This window comes from Cheilinus undulatus, linkage group 14 (genome assembly GCF_018320785.1).
Source record: "Cheilinus undulatus linkage group 14, ASM1832078v1, whole genome shotgun sequence".
In the NCBI taxonomy this organism is placed as follows: Eukaryota; Metazoa; Chordata; class Actinopteri; order Labriformes; family Labridae; genus Cheilinus; species Cheilinus undulatus.
Genome location: NC_054878.1, coordinates 10,818,632 through 10,835,739, shown reverse-complemented (window position 1 = coordinate 10,835,739; position 17,108 = coordinate 10,818,632). Strand labels below are relative to the sequence as shown.

Here is a 17,108-nt window from a genome sequence, read left to right as displayed (position 1 = left end):
AAGATCAGCCAAAGCTTGATTTACACTTCTGCATCAAATCTTCACTGTAGTGGCCTTCGCCCTCTTGAGGACTGCATACTCTGCGATCCTTTTTGCAATACCCCAACCAATCAGCACTCAGCAGTGCCAATCTTTATGCCATGTTGCTGTTCCCCTGCTGCATGTTCTGCCTGGCTGTGTACATGAAACCACACAGCTGAAGCCAGATGCATTATGTTAGAGGTAGAGTGAATAAAAGGGCAGAGATTGACAAATCACCTGAGGCAGAGGACGGGGAAATCTTTTTGCACTTGTTGAGCCGGTGAGACATGGATAAGGAAATATCAGATATCATAACTTTGGGTGCCAGGGAGTAGATGTGACTAGTTGTTTCATCATCTGAATATCTCTATGTCGATATACTCAGAGGCTAGAAGTCATCTGTGCTACCCAGTGGACCAATCACAGGGCTTGCAATTTGCATCATTTGTGATGCACAGTTACATTTTTAAGAGGTGCACATCAGCTATATGTGTAAGCTTCTGCATGGGATTCAGGCCTACAGAGATCTAAGGCATATAAGCAAAACCAAACCAGTCATTTAATCATTCATAATGTCTCTGTCTTCTTTTGATTCCCACTACCGAGCACACTGGTGAATCTTGCATTTAACTAGCCCTTTGTTATTTGCTGTGTCCATGTGGCTTGAAAAACTGAGTCTTTCTATGAACTGTTTTGTGGACTGTGCTGTAAGCTGACTGAAATTTGAAGTCAGTTTTTTTTTTTTTTTTTTTTTTTTGGTTATCACTTGTCTTAGGACAACATATAAAATTTAGCAATTGTGCCCATTCCCGTATATTTACATTGGCACGTACTGTGGATATGATGATTAATATGCACTGTCTTAATTAAATAAGCTAGTAATAATAATAATAATAATAATAATATGCTAGTGTAGCTTTGATGCAGAAACATACATCAGGCATCACATCTATATCTATTGTGTTTATCTTATTTAATCTGAGCTTATCTAATCTTGGCACAAAAATACGATTTAAAAATGTTGAAAATGATATAACACACCACTGTAGATATATTTTTTTCTGGGAGTGAAGGGATCATGCATCTCACAGTCCATTTTTTCCCTTAACACGTTGCAGTTTATAGAGATCCACAGTGTGGTTCCGGAAGTAAAATCCCGTTCATTTCCCCAAAGCGGATTGGAATTTTAGTCATAATGTCAGAACTGTTGTTAGGCAAACCTCAAACTAAATGAGTGTAAAAAGTTTGTAAAATATCAACTTCTTTTTTTAAAAAGAAAAAAACATAGTAAATTTGCAAGCTCTGAAAAGAAATACTACAATACCCACAATCCTACAGTGTCAAAGCAATGTCTCCTATTGGTGGGGTCTCCTGTTATTATACCAAGCAATACATTAAAACCTTGTCATTTAAATTATAAACACCACAAAAGGTAAGCGTAGGAAGACAGTACTTGCATGGCTTGACAGTCTGAAAAGCTATCCTTAACAGTTATTAAAAGGAGTTACAATGTATTGTGGGGTATGTAGTTTTAATCCTTATAAATATGTACACAGTCGTTTGCCTTTTCCTCTTTTTTCAAATGTCATTTTTTTCTGGATCAGATGTCTTTCAGTCATGAATGTATATAGCTTGGCTCATGCATTGAAAGAGTTGTAATAAGGATTTTGTGAAATATCTGTGGAGGTTTAAAACTGGAAATTTACTTCTGGAACCAGAGCCATCGAAAGAGTAGGCGGGCACTGTTGAGCTCTTCAGCTTTTTAAACTTTCAAAACATACATGGAGATTGTTTTTACGGTTGTCTTTACTGAAGTGTTATTATTTTTAAAAATGATTTTAAAATCTAATGTAGTTTGTGCATAAATAGTGTTTCATATAGTTTTAATAGAATGGTGTGTATTGCTTCATCAGTAACTGACAGCGAAGGTTTGCAGGGGTGATAAATCTCCTCATGGTAACAGTAGGCTCCAGCAATAAGAGATGTCACTGTGACCCTCTAGGATTGTGGGTAGTGTAGTTCTCTTGCCTAAAACGGTAAATAAACCATACTTTTCTTTAAAAAAAGGTTTACATCACACAATTATGTGTTGTCTAGGAACAAATTTTACTGTTTTTCACTCAGGTAGCTCGTGGTAAGTCTACCTTGGGTGCTTACAGTTAATAATCAAACCCACTATAAAGAAACTGGACGGCATTTTTACTTCCACAGCCACACTGTTGAGCTCTATGACCCCAGGGTAGGTCAGGACCCTAAAATAGAGTTCCTCATATACAGAAATACAAACATTCACACATAATCTGTTCACAGTGACCTACAAGGCATGTCATACAGCACAAAGGTAAATCACAGCGGACGGATCCTATCCATGCCCAAGGCGGTGTACTTTCTGTTTAGAGGGTCAGAAGCAGAAGAAGAAGAGGAAGAAGAAGTCAGCGAAGGTAATGGCTGCTGGTAATTCTACATTGTATTTGTTGTAACATTTGTAGGTCAGGATGATGAAAAGAGAGCTGAGAGTATCAGTTTACTGCTTCCTGGAAGTGTCAGAGTAAAATGAGTGAGTCGGCATTGATTGGAGGTAACTTACTTTGTATTCCCGTCACACTCTGACTCTCATAAAGAATATTCTTCCACAGTGAGCACTCACTCCCAACAGCTCGAGAGATAGCTGCATAATGACCTGTGTTAATGTAAATGTTGCAGTATAGGTCATCCATTATCAGGCAGTGACTAAGTGAAGCAATGTCATCATTTAGGTCGTCCTCTGAGAGAGGGCAGACATCATTAGAGAAAGCCCTACAAGTCAAAGTTGTGAAGCTGTGCTTCTTTTTCAGCTGTACAATGAGGAAAGTTGCAGACTCAAATAAGAGGGGTTTCTAATCAGATCCACTGATTATCCATGCCATTTATCCCAGTTTGGGACTGCAGGGAGCTTGAGCCAATCCCAGATGTGATTAGCAAGAGGCGCAGGAGGATGATCGCGGGCCAATTGCAGGGCTGGTTTCAATCCAAATGTCTCCAAAGTTTATACTTTTTTAGAAATTCAGCAAAAGAAAATATGAAGTTATGTATGCTTCAATCCAATACTGTTATGCAAGGAGACAAGAGGTCAAGCCTTAGGTGGAACTACTGATATAAAAATGAAAAATACTGCAGAAGAAGAAGCTCCATGCTAGGTTGCATTATGGTCCACAGTCTATGGAAGCTGGTGAAAGGATAATTAAAACAAAGAGGGGTTTCTTTGGTTGAAGTAGAGCCTTTGAACAACTTTTCTAAACCTATATGCTCTTGAAAGAGTTCTAGTTATACCCCTGGGTGCTTCCTGATGTTTGTTAATCCTGAGTTGTTGATCTATTTTCTAAATGTCTTTCCGCTCCAAAGAGTTGCATTTTCCTTTAATTAATCAGAATCAGCTTTATTGGCCAAGTTGCAGCAGGGAACTTGACCCCCATTTATTCCACATCACAGATGGAACAGCCTGCCATTGCTTTACAGTTCCTCACATATCATTTTTGGGAAACAATATGGTATTTTGCATTCCCAGCTAGTGGCAAAAGATGATCAAAAATGGATTAAAATGGATAAAGAGACAGTCAAGGTTGGACTTACTGGCATGGATCTAATCTTTAAACACCCCCCAAAAAATCACCAAACTTGCTAGAAGCTAGAAAAGCTTCCATCAGGGATATAAAGGCATGGATAGTGTCATTAGAATGGCACAACAGCTAGCTTCAAGAGGAAAAAATAAGAAGCTATGGTTTATGGTTCAGAAGTTTTCCGAATTTTTATAACATGAGCTACTTCTTGTCCTATACAACAATCCTGGACCGAGAGGGTTGAAACTAACTTTTCAGAGTTTGTGGGGTATTTTAAAGGCATTTTCCCTTTCAATATCAGTGTCTGAAGCACTTTAATGCAACCTCAGGGCTGAAGGTAACCATGCAAAGCTAACCGACTGGCCATATTCAGTGTTTGGCATCAGACGACCTTCTCACAAAGCTTCAAGCAGGTACTCTTTCTCATTGGATAACAAAGATGATTGAAGACAGGTCCTTAATATAATATATGTAATATAATGCATCAAAGAGTGTGGACTAGACTGCCCTCTTTGTGAATTGGCACTAGACAAATAAAGATTGACTAAAAGAGGCGGTAGCTACCACAAGGTTTAGTTAAAGTGACTGCAAGCCTGCAAACAAGGGAGGCCAGTGAAGAGATTAGCATGTATGCAGCTGTAGTGGCAGTTTTATCAGAGCTGGACAACAATTTTTATTCAAAGAAGAACAAAGAGAAGCACAAAAAGCTTCTCCTGGACAGCTATGGCAAGAGTTTGATTATTAAACTGGCTCCATTGATAGTGAACAGCAATAATGGCTGTCTAATGAGCTTGTGTTAAGTGGTTTACTCTGACTGGGCTGTAATGACTGTGACAGGCTGAACATTCATCCCCCTACCCAAACTCTGTCCATGGAGTGTTGCCCAGATGAATGTGAAACATATCCCAACATGGACATGTGAAAAAGTCTTTAAAACTGAGTCTATAGTAGACTAGAGACCCAAGGGTCTCACAAGGGCCAATATGTGGGTTTTAGGTGTCTCTGAACTGGTAGAAAAATAAACAGAGAGTCATCTTTTATACATGGTAGCCAAATTCAATCTAAAATCGACTGATAAAAGTCTTAGATTGTCAAATCCTTCTTACTGTCTCTTGAAGGTGGTGTAGCTGCTGCATTCACTCAAAGAGACCTGAAAGAATAAGGGTGACAACAAGGGCAAGCCTGGTGATATAAGACTGACCGCCCCCTCATCTCCCTGTGTAGCTGCACGCTCTCCTTATCAGCCTGCTTCCAGCCCCCTGGTAACAAGTGCGAGGCACAGCAAAAGGGACAAAAGATGGAGAGACAAGATGAGAACATCTCAGCGGTGCAAACTGAGGTGTTTATTTTAAGCCGCTGTAGGCAGATGAGAGAAGCAGATAGTCCTGAGGATGAAAACGCTGCATAACAAGGTTAAATTCAACACGTTCAGCAAACCGCAGTAAATATGTCCACCTCCAACGCCCTTCAGCCACATGTTCAGAGTCATCTCTGCAGTGTATGGAGGGGGGAAAAGGGGTCCTGGCTGCATCGTTAGCCCATCCATAGGAGCCCCCAGAGCCACATTTATAACCATGTGGCTGTTAAAGATGACGTTTTGACTGCCAGAGGGGTATGGAGATATGACATTTGACAAGGGAACATGGCAGGGAGGGGCTCTCGTGGACTGATGTTAGAAGTAGAGCTAAAAGGTGGAAAAAATTGCATGGTTCAATATGTGGAGGGGGGCCTGCAGGAGTTGTGGGCGCAATGGAACATATGACCAACAATCAAGGAAGCAATTTCTGCCTGTATGATCCTCTGAAGCCTGCTCTGAATTAGAAGCACAATCTCCATTTTACGATGCTATAAATGTCAGAGTGGAGATACGCTGAGGCTCTCTGGGTGAGAAATACTGCAGATGTCTTTTTTTATATCTGTACATTGGATGGAATCCCTAACTGGGAGTCCCGCTAATGGACGAACTTCCAGATGTTTCTGAAATGCAGCGTCGAGACCGTCTTCACTGTTGGGCCATGTTTGAATATTGATGGTAATTTAGCTCATGAGTGAAGAGCATATTTGTGCAGTTAGAGACTCATGGAAAGAATTATAAAAAGAGATCTTCAGAGGTTTGTTTCACAGCCACATCTGCACATTTGATGGGCTGTGTCATGATCCTAAGCCAGGCCACTTCAGAGTGTTAGAGCCTGTTAAATATTTAGAGTGTCATCAAAACAGAGATGAGCAGAAGAGCAATGAGATGCACCGAGTGGACAAGAAACACCTTCTGGAGGAGTCAGCTCATCACAGATCTATCAAGTTTAACCCCTCTCTGAGTTAAAGCTGACAAAGACTTGCAAAATATACAAAATTTGGGTGTTTTAATAACATTTAACATAAGCTGTACACTATACTACGTAAAGGTTTTACGCGTAAGAGTGGAAAGAAATAGTTATTCTAAAGGAAAGCAGATAAATTCACATCAGCAGAGGGCTGTGGCTAGTATTAATAATTATGATAAATTTCTAATTTGTGCAAAACAATGTTTAGAAATACAAAAAGTAACATCTCAGACCAATCTGTAGTGTTTTAAGCAACAATCCCAAAAGATAAAGACAGACAGAGCTTATCAAGATTTAAAAAAAAAACAAACAAAAAAAACAAAACAAAAACAGACATTAGGAAATCTTATTATAAGAATAAGAGATGTAAGAGATGTGACTTTCAAAGAAAATAATGAAGTAAAAGTCCCTTAAAATAAAATTAGAAGATTCTAAGAGATGCTTGCATCTGCATCTGTTAGCTTGATGCTGACAAATAATGGAAACTACCTTATCAGGCTAACAGCTTTAGCATTGCTTGTTATGAATTAGAAGAGAATTTGTCTTACTTGACAACACTTAGATATAATCCTGTAATTCCTACATGCAGTACTGGTTAAAATGCATTACATAACTGCATACATTGTGGATGGACTTAACGGTCAGTAAACTATTGAAATATTCCACCAAGGAGTGCAAAAGCATCTGATAAAAAGAACATATAAACAAGCAATGTTAACTTTTGCAGTTTTGATATCTGTCTAGTGACCATGAAGTTTAAAAATACAGAGGAAGACTTCATACTTTATTGTAGTATTGTATAGAGTAGAATGGGACAATTTAACAAGTTTTAAAGCCCTGTTTACTTTTTGCATTGACTCTACATTATGGTCTTTCAGATATTAAGTGATTTTGTTATAGTACCTGTGTCCGTGAGATATATTAACAATACATCTTCTATGACAGACTTACATCAGAATTCACTTGCCACAACAAATACGTACATCATTTCCATGGCTCTCTTACCATGCTTAGTATCCCTACATGCTGTGTACAGTAAAGCTGCCAGCAGCAAGAATGAATGGGGTGAATTAGCCTCAAGCTAAGAGGCTAGTGGTGTCTTTTCAACAGCTGTTCTCCCTCCCTTTGTCACAAACATGGGTTTAAAGAACATGGTCGTATACATTTTAGCAAATAATTCTAACTGGAGACTAGTTCGATTAAAATGTCAACCCACTTCAAGATGACAACTCATGCGGGAGTCGTGGTCTGTCATCTACAGACGAGTCAATTCAAAGAGTATTGTCTTTTTGTGAGCAACAGGAACTCCTGCATGAGAGCTGGTTCTTAAACTGAATTGAGTCAAATAATCCAGATCTCTAAAAAGAGCTGTAAATCCCATCACTCTGAGCAAGGCTGGACGAACATAAATAAGGCTATACTTTTAATATAATAGCAGAATATTGCAGATTACAAACTACATAAACAGTAAGACAATATAATTTATGTCAATATCGTTTTTGTTGATATTTAGTGTGGGAGAGCATTAGGCCCTAAAAGTAGAAATTGGGCCTAATGCTCCAAAGCAACATAAGTTTTGACAAAAGAATAATCTGTTTGAAATTGTCATTTTTCATGGTTCTCTTGACACTGTTCAGCTAGCTAAATGCGTAGGTAACATTTGGCATTCGGCCCATGTGGATTTTATTTTATTTATGTTCTTTTTTTTACTTGAGAAAATATCTTGACACATATTTTGTATCACCATTTAGCTTAAAGATGTCAAGATAAGATTTTTGACCCGGTTGTCAAGCCCTAGCATAGTGCATATGTCATATAAGGAAATAAAAATATGGCAAACAATATGCACAGAAACAACCAGTCATATTTTGTTCAAAAACAAATATTTTCCTGTACATACCATGCTGTTTGAGTTTCTACAGAAGCATTACTGCAGAGGCTTCCCTGCACCAACAACCCCAGTCAGCTGCACTGCAGCATCATAAATTACCAGACCCCACAGGAAGACCAACAGCAACAATATCACCAAAAACACCAGCTAATCGCTCAATGAAAGCACCTCCACAGCTTCATGTTTGCAGACGACTGATACAGCCGTATTGTCCCTGCACCTGAGCACACAATGCCATGTAATCTAGAGGGCGGAGGGCGTATTCATGTTGACCCGAGCAGATTAATTGGTGACTTTATGCTTCACTGACGCAGGGATAATAAGTCTATACATGCTTTATTCTGGAAATGAAAGCTTTAGTGGTATAGGGATGATGAAGAAATGGCTAGCGCTGTGGAGAAAGTGATATGTCTGAGGCTGCAAATCGACGTGGAACTGAAGCAGTGTGCATTATATTCTACGCACGCACAAATGCAAGCGACAGTGCTCCAAACTATCATGTTTCTGTAGTAAAAGATGGGGATATCAAAGATGGGGAGTTTATTGATGGTGCAGCATAGGAGTAGTGAAAAGTTAACACATCTACAGTTTGAATATAAGAAGCAGGTAATCTGTATTTGACATCAGGATATTTTACATACATTAGAATTATTCACATTATTCCCTCCCTCCTTGGTATTAATCCTCTAAATGCCTCCATTTTCCGTCTCCCCATCCAGCACCCTGATTTCATTCCTTCTACTTTTAATCACTCTCATTTTCGCTCCCTTAATTCCTCTCATTAATCAAAAGTAAAATAATCGAACCCTGTGAGAGCAGGAGAGAGGACAGATGGCAGAACGATGACAGTGCCGTGGATCAGCCTCAAACATACCGTCTCCTAAATGTGGCTTTAAATGGTAAAATGATGGAGCACCTTTCTGCAGTTCCAGGAAAGCTTCAGAAGTGAGCGAACCACATGGACGATAATTATTGTTGTACTATTTCTGTCGAAGGAAAAAACTGTGGTTAGATTAATAAAATTAAATTTAGAGGAGGAATTTAAGCTTTGATAGAAGTGGTGATCATGGAGCTGCTGGTTTATGAAACCTTTTTCATTAATAACCATCTATAATGATTCAAAGAGATATCCTGTGAAGATTTAAAAACACTTTAAGCATCCCAAATACCAAATGCAGAATGAACCGTCATCCTCAGGAACATTGGTGTCTTGCTAATGAAAAATAATAAAGCACTGAAAAATGCTGAGGCATCTTCAAAGATGGTCAAACTCCGATCAGTGTTTCTATAATGATGTATGGCGAGGAATCATTGCACCACTGCATCTTCCTCCATGCTTCGCCACAGCTTGAGGCCTCGGGAGCAGCCATTTTGTTTCTCTGTTTTTGTTCAGTGTCTCTGAAAAGTGAGAGGCCGTCCCGTGAGAGCTGACTGGACACAAAAAGCTAAACCTTGCATTTCACCCTGGCCTGCTGCTTTGCTGCCACTCCACTTTTGCTCTCATCTATCTTACACTCCCTTGTGAAAACATAAACACCTCCTGCTTTCATTAAGTCACATCACTTACTTTTCTTTAAGTCCTTTTTCTTTAAAGTAAAGTTTGGCACCAATCCACTTAAGATGGCTTGTTCCCTCCTAATAATTGTACTTTTTGCATGTATGAAGCTATTTTCCCTTTTTTTTAGGTTTTGCCTTCATTGATAGGACAACTGGATAGATACAGAGATTATGGGGACAGAAATTCAAACATGCACCGGGAATGGGATTTGAAACTGCAGCCTGTGCGTCCTGTACTGCAGCCCCGTCTATCGGCTCTACCAGCTGGGCTGAATTACGGAGCGTTCTTTGAAGAACACTGTAAAAGTAATGCTGAAGTGCAAATATGACATGTTTTAGTATTATGCGAGCTTATATTATGTAAGATTAGTAAGTTATGTAAGATTTTACGTATTCATTTTCTGATGCTGTGCCTTTAAATTTTTGTCTCTTTTTATTTCAATCATTCACCTTCATATTGGTGAGCATACATCTCTCAATACTTAAACATCCTATTTTTTTTGTCTGTCACTTTTTCTGCTTTCTCATAAATCATTGTGAAATGCACCTGAACTACATGAAAGCAGTGCTGCATTTTTCCCTCATAAAGTAAAAAAAGAAAGTCCACAATAGCTAAGTAATGAGATCCAAATGTTAATGAGCCATAAGAAAAGTACTGTATTCATACAGAATAACTTGCTTAATGTTTTAAAATATTGCACCATACAAACCAGGATGAGAGATACTGCAGTGTCTCTGTTTTCCAGTATTGCTCATCCCTGGTACAAATCCCTATAAAACCTGAAATTCTGGTTTTTGCCTTCTTTTAATGAAGTTCTTATATTCAGAGCAAGCCTGGCTAGTAGTTAAGCCAAGCTGGTATTAAATGTACACTAAGGTTATTTCCTAAAATACTGAACATTACATTAAAAGAAGTGTTATGTTAACTTCATGAGGTTTGTTTGCTTAGCAGCCCCTATCATTAGGGTCTACTCAATTACTATGTGCCATTTACAAAAAACATATAAACATACTTTATAAAACATTACAAACATAAAAAACAATCTAGAAACAGGTTTGATCATGTCGTCTCTGTGAATCTGCATTTTTTCCTTAGGAGTTTTTTTTTTGGGGGGGGGGGGGGCTAAATCCACAAAGTAGATTATGTGCAGCACACTTGTCTAAAAAAAAAAAAAAAAAGTCAAAAACAAAGCAAACACTCCAAAATCTTCTCTCCATTTCATGGTGACTGCAGAGACTAGGGCTGCTAAAATTTGGCAAAAGCTGATGCTACAATATCCAGACTCTCTCCGCCAAATCTATTATCTACGGCTGCAGCATGGATGAAGAGCACAAGACACATTTCTCACTCTGTAGAACAATAAAGCTTATCTTATCTTGTCTTATCTTATCTTAAAATGCAGTGCGTGAACATTTAAAAAAAAATGTTGTTTTATGAAGTTTCAACTTAAAAAAAAAAACACAAAAAAGGAATACAGAAAAAAATCATTTCCTTACCAGACCCGTGTTTTTCCTGCTTCTCCTCCAAAACTATCCCACCACCTGATCCTCATCAGTCCCACCCAACAGGAAGAAACAGAGGCTGTTGTATTCAAAGCCACTCAAAACAGGCCTGTGGCTCCTTTCCTGCACATCATTTCCCTCTTTCATCAGTTTCTGACTTCATCTACTGTCCTATCTCTTCAATAAAGGCATAAAAAGCACAAAATAAATCTTTGAAATATAAAAAAGATATGGCTGAGGTAGTAATAAAAAAGAAAAAAAGCAACTGCTTTTAAAATGGGAAAGGGAGCCAAAATAAGCTCCATTTGCAGTGCATCATTAAACAAAATACATCAAGTGCATCTTAAAGATACGGGTTGTATATTCCAGTAATTACGGTACTGTTGCAACACAGCACTCCTTGATCATCTGTCTATTAAAATGTGAGCTGGTGCTCTCACACTACTGGAAAATGGTCTGAACTTAAAAAATACGCAGTTTTAAACAGAATTTTTCATGTTGATAATTAGTCACTTCCAATCAGATTTTGTGGATGCCTACTGAGACATCAAATTTTGATATTACATTTTAGATCTTTAAATTTCAAGCCAATAATACTGCAGAAAATATACACTGTTTACCACGTCCAATATTTTGATAACAAAATGAAGTCCTGTAAATGAATGAATATTAAAGGGTTAATACCAGCTTTAACACACTTGTTTATATCTATCTGCTGTTCCTTATGTAACCACTAAACTGGCACCAATTAATCAGACTGTAGCGCTGTCTGACTGCATCAACATGGCGCTGAAGCATGACCACTATACCTGGGCCTCTATCAAACCAGTACAATGTGCACATACTGACTGGGAAAAAATCCTCTTGATCTTTTATTTTTGTGCCCTAAAGTCAGACTTTTGCAATGTGGTGATTGTGAACACTCACATTGCAATGATGCCATTACAATGTGCCATGCTTTGTAGATTTCATTTATTGTGCAGCCCTAGGCATAAAAAAGCCTTTAAAATAAGGAATCCCTGTTATCTATGAGGCAAAAACAAGCCTTTTCCATACAGAAATGAGTCTCTCCTGGCTCTAAACTAGGATTGGGCACCATAATCCACAGGAATAAGAGTGAAAACTGCCTATTTGACCACCATAGGGTATTCCCAGGACATCTCAAAGTTGTTAATGCGACAGCGGCAGAACAAGCTCTGCTGAATCTGAGAGGATGATTTTGTTTGTCATGCTGCTAAAACCTGAGCTGCACTGTGACAGGGAGACATTACCGCAGTAGACTTAGTTCGCACTACCACTCCACAGTGCTTCACCTAGGAAGGAGTGAGACAGTGTCTAGTTCATTGCTCTGGGGGAATTTAAACATGCCCTTGACCAAAGACAACAGCTTCTCTTTCTTTTCTCTTCCTCAAGCAGGAAAAGTCCCTTTTCATCTCCTCGTCTGGACTGAATTCAAATCCAAGCTGCTTTCTTTTTTGAGGGGATTTCTTGCTGCGTTTGTTAGATTGTGTGATGAATAAATAACAGCAAAAATGAAGCAAAGCGCTCTTTATTCTGCAGGTGAGAAAGATGAAACGATGCTCGAGGTGTTTGATATGTGACAGCCTGAAAATATCAAAGATTATCATGAAGGATAACGCTTGGAGAAAGTCCAAAGATCTGTTTATAAAAGGTCTAAGCAGGAACCACAAATGTGACAGCACATGTCTCATTTCATTACCAACTAAAGTAAAAGGGTTTCCAATAAGTGGCTGTAGTAGGAGGTTAATGTGCATGGCTGCTTATGCATGTTGAGGTGAATGCATGGTCTGGGCCTGTTAGCCACCTTTAAACCACAAAAATCAGTGCATTTCTCTGGGTTCTCAAGCTAAATAGAAGTATAGGACTAAATCAAAGCTGCAAGATAAAAATTAAGGGCTCTACCTGCACCAAAACACGCAATGCGCAGCCAGATCTGGGCTCAGTATTCACCAGCATCGATCACAGAAGCTCCATTACAGCACAGTGCAGCACACGCAGCCATAAAAGCACCCATGTGAAATGAACAACGACCAGGGGTGTTTCTGAGGAACAATCAGAGGATGGTGATGGCGTTGTGAGTCACCATTTACACTGAAAGCAGCCCCTTGCAGCGTGTGCAGTATAGGCCCTGACACCCCCCTCCTCCTCCTCCTCCTCCTCCCAGCATAACCAGCACCATCACCACCACCGCCACCCTCCCCCCGTTTCTGTCTCTCTCCCTCTCTGCAGTCCAAACAGTGCAAGCCGCAGTGATATTGGTATAGCGGTCATGGCAACTAGAGCATCCTTTGGGGCTTGACTGTGCTCTCTGTGTACTGTGGGCGATGATCTGCCATTGTCATGTGCACACTGCCGTCCAACGCCTGTAAGCTACTCCTTCCTTCTGCAGGAATAATTCTGACTCTAGAGTAGTTCAGTCACGTGAAGGCCAACAAAGAGTCACCAATGGAGCCTGATTGGAGGACTTCTAAGTGTCATAGTGCACACTGCAGGATCTCCAATGATGTGGCAAACATTCAATCAAGCCTTAAGTGACAGCATCTGTCAGTGAGCATTAGTCAGCTGGCCTACCGCCCCATGTGGTAATATAATATATTGTCATGTGCGCGGGATCAACAGGGATTCAATATCCAATCTGCGGCATCGTAAAACCTCAGCGTGGACAACTATTGTCTCCTTTCTGCGTCATGAGGCTCGGATTCCTCTGTGCGTGACAGGCACCACAGGTGCGTCATTTCACCACAGAGCGACGTTTTACGGTTATTTCTCACCCAAATCTGACTGGTGATAAATCATCAAGCATGGATTCTTCACGTGTGTAGTGCAGCCATCTGAGGACTGTGCATGTGGAGAAAACTCAGGTGAATTGATCACTCAGGCGTTGTGCGCCATGCCTGATCTGACGGGCATCGGGGTGCGTCGCCCGAATGGTTTGATAGGATACTCTAGGGGTGGAAGAGGAGGGGGCTGGGTGTCATAGTGCGGGTTTCTCCCTTTGATAAACCCCCTCCTCCTCCTCCTTCAGCCGTCAGACCGCTGACATCCAGCACCTCTCGGTGTGGATTTTGTGTGCGTATAAAAATAAATAAAAGAAGCGACGCATTCATGGAGCTGGATCATGCCTCACCCCCCTCCCTCCTGTTTATATCGGCTACCCTCCTCCTCCCACCGACTTCACCATGGCGCAGTTTACTATTACATGATATTCTCTCCATTCCTCCACATCCACCGCAATCACCCTCCGCTCAGAGCAGCAGGGATGCTGCTATTTGTTTTTCTCTGTCTGACATGAGTGCGACACATTGATTCATGATCCGCCACCGTGCTGCGACATCAGCAGCCAACCTGCTGCCTCCATCAGTGCGTTCCCCTCACTCACTTGAATGAAAACAATCCTCTTTTATAAAAGCACCGCACAGAAAGCTCGCACCTCTTTAATAATGCCGTGTTTGGAGACAAACATCGACCTGCTGAGACATTATTTCAACACCTCGATGAGTTTTCCCTCCTCTGCGCTGTCCACGGTGCTGAAACATAGAAAACGCCCACATTGAATATACGCATTATAGCGCAGCGCATCCTTCCTCGCTGCAATCCACTGCGCGTCTCAGATTTATCACCCTGGAGGTCACGCATTGCCTTACCCGCATTCCATCCCCTCTTTTCCCTCATCTCCAAAGCAAAATATCGTCTTTACCTCTCTGCAATAACCAGAAATACCAAATGTTTGCATCTGCATCGCTCAGGGTGGAGGAAATCAGGCATCCAACGCTCACGTTTCCCCAACAACACAAATCTACAGCCTCAAAAAGCAGCACATTTAAGATAAAAATGTTTAAAATGTGGTGTAAAATGTCTTCAGCTCTCACCTGTGCCTGATGTCGGTGCCCCACGCTCAGAATGGGAGGAAATGTCGGCTTATATCAACAGCTAAGCGTTACCAGCCTCTCTCTCTCTGTGACTGGGATGCTGCAAAGGCACTGCGCGTCGGCTGATTCCTCCTCACTTCTTCTTCAATGGGGGGAAAGCAGCGCAGCTCTAGTCAAAGATGGCGGACACTTCTGACGTCAGCAGCATTATTAATAGCTGTCTGTCAGAGACGGAGAGAGAGAGAGACTTCAAAAAGTCTCTGTTTTCATGCACAACTGCACGGACAGCAAATTAATATCAGGGGTAGGCTATTTCAAAGTCCTACTGTTTGTGTGGAAACATTTTGGCAGATCATCCTTTTAATGCAGCCTCACTGAGACTGTCTGACCTGATGAATGTCTATGAATTTATAAAGTAGGCCCAACTATGAAGTAAGGCTGGGTTATCTATCCATCTGAATTATTGATATATTATTTATTATAATATTTTTATACCATAGAAATAACAAGGACAAAGTCAGTTTTCATTTAAATCTACATGGAACGATGCCAAAATGTCACACAAGCACTTTTAGTAACAGACAGACTAAAAATGTCAACGTGCACATGAAAATAAATAACCTGTTTATGGAAAATGATAAAATAAAAAATGATGCTTGGAAAAAATAAAATATACAATGTTGGCCCCATTAGGACTCAAAGGTATATTCTAATTCCACCACCAGGGGGCTCTCAATCAAAAAAATAGCAAAAGATGGCAATGACATATGCAGAGCTCAGCTCACCCACCCCCACTGCCTGATTCTTGTTTTGAGCTGGTCAATAAAAACTGTGATGTATAACTGGCAGTAAATGGACTTTTTCCTGTTATGGATGACTTTCACATATAAAATGGAGAAAAGCTGTTGAAAGTGGCCTTCCGGCTTCATTAATACACTAATATGCAGCAACACTGAGACTATATTTCAGTCAGGAGAGACAAGTGAAGAAGGTAAAATTTGCTTTTTGCCCATTTTAGTCACTTTTCACTCTTTTGTTGTCATGTTTTGGCAACTTTTTGACCATTTTTATCACTTGTTACTCATTTTTGTGTCACTTCTCACCCAAATTTCTGCCCTTTTTTTTTTAAGCCATTTTGTTACTTTTGACTGTTTTAGGCATTTTATGCCTACTTTGCCCCTTTTCACCCTTTTTTTTTGCTGCTTTTTGACCATTTTGCCCCTTTGACTAATTCATATCACCACTTTAACCCCTTTTTGCTACTTTTCACCACTTACATCGTGGCTCTTGCAAAGGTATTTTTCAACAATTTGGCTCTTTGGTTGAGCAGGGTTGAGTAACGCTGCTGTAGATATTGAGTTATTGTCAGAGACTTTCTGGTGCTTGAACTCGACAAGGACATAGCTTTATTGAAGGGCGTCTTCTCTGGGTGCAGCGAGATCTGTCCAGACACTGGTTGTCGTGGTGTCAGCTGATGTAATCTGAGGCTGATTAGATGAACGCTGATCAACCATGAAGACCAGGGTTGGAGAGATGATGGCTGGAGCTGTCGTCTGAAGATTATAGAAAGAAGAGGCAAACTACGCTGCAGAGACCTGGGATGATGACTGCTGATGTAGTCTTGTAGACTTTATGGTGATGAGGAGGTGGAGGGTCGCACACTAACACTGGACTGGTGGAGGAAAAAACCATATTTAAAAGGGACAGCAGTGATATGATAGGCTAACAATAAGGGAGTGCAAGGAGTAAATGCAAGAAAAAATGAGCAAACAAAGAGAAAAATGCAGACAGACATAAAAATACGTGATATCACTTTAAGCAAAGATTAAACCCGACTTTGAGGCTAACTGTGAAGCTGTGGGTAAAAAGGCTCACAAGTGTTTGCTTTTTAAGAAAACTGTTGTGTTTCACATTAAAAGATTATGTCAATGTTTTATCGTGCTTTTATTGAGTTATTTTTTTTCTTTGGTGTCATGGTTATGTCACACTTCTTCAAAGAAAACAAATCCTTGAACCAGGAAGTGAAATGGTCTAGTCAGCTGATTGGGGAGCCACAGCTCCATCCAGCACTCCTATGTACAAGACAGTCACAGTGGTTCGCTAACTCTATCTTATATGATGATTTCTAACCTTAGCACAAAGACTTTCAGATTCTCGCCACTGGATGGAGATTTTTAGCCTTTAGATGCAGGAAAATATTTTCCTGCTGCTATCACTGAACTGAAGAACCTTTCGCCATATTTTGCACATACTTATTTATCTTACTTTTGTCTTAAACTTTTTTTTTTTTTTTACCCTGGCTTGATTAAGATTTATTGATTTGTAT

At 40.1% G+C, this 17,108-nt stretch overlaps 1 protein-coding gene across 1 annotated transcript in view; it reads right to left on the bottom strand.

Annotated features, from left to right (window-relative positions):
* Positions 1–14,948, bottom strand: part of snap25a (synaptosome associated protein 25a) — a 60,921-nt gene extending 45,973 nt beyond the window's left edge. The window contains exon 1 of the mRNA XM_041806203.1: positions 14,783–14,948. The gene's annotated coding sequence lies outside the window, so the exon portion shown is untranslated. The remainder of the gene's footprint in view (positions 1–14,782) is intronic.
* Positions 14,949–17,108: the final 2,160 nt, after the last annotated feature.